The sequence below is a fragment of the Pavona decussata genome, unplaced genomic scaffold (assembly GCF_977016875.1).
Source record: "Pavona decussata unplaced genomic scaffold, jaPavDecu1.1 SCAFFOLD_383, whole genome shotgun sequence".
NCBI classification, from domain to species: Eukaryota; Metazoa; Cnidaria; class Anthozoa; order Scleractinia; family Agariciidae; genus Pavona; species Pavona decussata.
Genome location: NW_028145756.1, coordinates 102,557 through 105,761, shown reverse-complemented (window position 1 = coordinate 105,761; position 3,205 = coordinate 102,557). Strand labels below are relative to the sequence as shown.

The 3,205-nt window shown below is 36.3% G+C and overlaps 1 long non-coding RNA gene across 1 annotated transcript; it reads left to right on the top strand.

The window, feature by feature from the left end:
- Positions 1 to 2,074: 2,074 nt before the first annotated feature.
- LOC146451819 (uncharacterized) lies at positions 2,075 to 2,708 on the top strand. Its single transcript, XR_014859924.1, has 3 exons — positions 2,075 to 2,183; positions 2,390 to 2,461; positions 2,637 to 2,708. It is a non-coding gene; the product is annotated as an uncharacterized LOC146451819 (long non-coding RNA).
- The last annotated feature ends 497 nt before the right edge of the window (positions 2,709 to 3,205 follow it).

Sequence of the window (3,205 nt, the reverse complement as noted above, 5' to 3'; positions counted from 1 at the left end):
TGATTAAATTCTCGACAGTTCGAACCAGAAAATTATCAAGCATATTAAGTTGTGGCTTAAATAAAAGTTTGTTTGCATAAGAAAACCAATCATATCTTCACGGATTTGGCATCCATACGAAAATACAATTGTGTCATTTCGAGTCTCCTCAGACAAAACAATATTTTTTCTAAAGATGGGTTTCTAGAACGAGGTATCATTTTCAAAGCAAAACACTTCTAACTCAACCGTGGTCTAGATTTGGATTCCTCAGGGCACACACACCCAAAACCTACTCGAGGAGTTCATTTGGCAAAAAGAAAAATCAAACTTTGCAGCCATATACAGTCAACTCTCGCCTTGGGGGCAGCTCGCTATCACGATCACGGACACTCCGATAATATGGACAGCAACTAAAACTCCGGCAAAAATGAAGTACAGACGTTTCACTGAAAAAAAAAATCCCCTTTATTACGGACTCTCGCTATTATAAAGGACACTACTTCACGGTCCCCAAGGTGTTTGCAACAAAGGGAGTTGACTGCACATCAGGCCAGTTTTGCTGTTATGTCGCGTGTCTTTGTGAATGATCTTTTTTAGGTCGCATTCTCGCAGTCATATATATATATTCATAGTCATTTATTTATAGATACCGTCATTATTTCCCTCTCACTTTGGTAGTTTTTATTCACGTTGCAAAGGTCCGTTTTAAACAAAAAGATTTACTTCCCTTTTATATTAATTTCCACTTTTACAGAGTATCAACTACACGTTAGCCAGTCAAAATAACCGAGATTATACGGCTTCCAAGTTTAAGACGTTTCGGTAAATCTTCGCTAAGTTTACATCTTTTTCATGTAAATTGAGCTTCAAGTTGTGTCTTTGCTTGAGTAAACGGTACGATACCAGTAGCGGTAAAATGATTCGTGGACTCGAAACTCATAGAAAGTAAATGTTTTTAGATGTTAATGCCCAAAAGATTACATTTCTTTTTTCTTTTTTTTTTAATAATTCAAAAGTCACAATACTAACACAAAGTGTTTTCTTTTAACGTAAAAACAACATCAGTTACTCAGTGTTTTGCTAAAATAGCTCAGGCGATGTTTCATTGCTGATGACTCATTTAAAGCAATTTAGCAGAGCTTGTCACACAAGGCAAATAATTTAAACAGTGTTCATTTTTGCAACACACAAGCTGTGGTAAGGTAGCCTTTGGTTCTCTTACATATTTGCCTTTAATGATTTACCTCCTGCTGTCCGTTAAATGGAGCGGGTTTTCGTTCATATAAAAATTGTTTTCATTTCCAACATTAAGGGGAAGTCGTTTACGATCATGCTTTTTTTTTTTCTGCATCTATGGTTTCGAAAATAAAATATTTGGCGTTTTCAACGAGTTAGCAGAGAGGTCCGGTGCTGCAGAAACTCGAAATTCAGCCCTAGCTTCAGTTAGAACTTCCCTTTACTTGTTCGTTCACCAGAAATCTTGGTTTTAGAAATCTGACCGAGCTTTGAGTCGCTTTACCTCCGTGTAAGTTGGTTTTGCTATCTATGAATATCTTAACCTTTGGAACTGTGTTCAATCTATTTAATATATCAATTAAATATATCGGTATATAGATTTTCACATCCTTGGAACTTAGATCCGTAAAATCCGTCAACCCATCATCCTGTTATGTGACGGAAAATATCTGCAAACTCTGGCCTTAAGGCCTGCAAGGCCCTTGGACTGGACGCTTAAAAATCCTAAAAAGAGGTTTGAATTCTAAGTGCACAATCCAGAATACCCAGGTTTCGAACATCCCCTTGTATAAAAAGACTATCGAACTGACAAGACATCTTGAATAATCTTAACCGTAACTTAAAAACTTTCAACTCGAGAGCTAATAATAATAATTTAATATCTATATTGCGCAAAATACCTGTAAATATGATCAAATGCGCAACGATTCATTTGCGTTTGGCCAATTCTCGATCCAGTTATCGCTTATAACCGTCGGCAATACGTCGGTACCAATGTATACTGGTATTAGTCTTATCTTCTTAAGCCTGTGGCTTGTACATGTATGCATAACGTCAGTTCAAACAATTTATTGGCCACTGCCAAACGTCTGTAACTGCACCGCTTTTGGCAAGATGAGATTTAATGTGAAATGTATCAGTTTTGGAAAAGTGCCCGACGGCATACCATCAAACACTTCCTTCCTGTAAGTGTAGATGTTTTGAAACATTTTCTGCACAATTTATAGGTGCCATTTACCCACAAAGTGAAGTGAAATGTTTGTGTATTTTTTGGGATCGTTTACTTGAAGTTTTTTCAAATTTTCAAGGCCTTGAATTATAAACGAGATGGCGAAACACAACCTAGAAATTCTTTTTTAATTCTGATCGATGTTATATATATTTTTTGCAGAAATCCTTCAGGGAATCATTTGATAGCGATTCATGAAGGTTCTTTTGGGAATCTTAATTTGCTACACAAACTGTAAATATTCGTCTATTTGTGTCTTATTGCCTAGCAGAACTTCTAGCTTCCGTAGATGCCTTAAACACACTGAATTTGCTAAAGTATATATGAAAGTATAGACGTAAGTTTCTATACTGTCAAAAATAACAAATACTCTTAGCTGACTTTGGTGAACGATAGGTTGTTTTCACAGGAATCTCTCTAGGAACCGATTGAAGTTTATTGCAAAGAATGCCTTTCAGAATCGGACGTCACTCAAAGTAATGTAAGGATATTCTCACACGTAATGACGATATTAAGTCAATGTCGAGTTTCAATAACTTCAAAGAAAACGTAATTCACAGAATGATTTTAACCTGCCATTTGCTCAGGACAATAGGTTTAGGTTTATATGACGTGGTATGACGTATTAGGCCCGTATATTGGGATCATTATTTGTCAGGGTACGTCAAAAAATATGAGGATCTTATAGACTTATACCAGGATTCCGTATACAGAACATATAAGGAATCAGACATACACTGGTCATTGTATAGTCTTTATACACCAACGCCATTTATATTTCAGTATATCTTTCCGTGCACATGATGTACAGTCGACGGGATCATTATTTGTCAGGGTACGCCAAAAAATATGAGGATCTTATAGACTTATACCAGGATTCCGTATACAGAACGTATGAGGAATCAGACATACACTGGTCATTGTATAGTCTTTATACACCAACGCCATTTATATTTCAGTATATCTTTCCGTGCACAT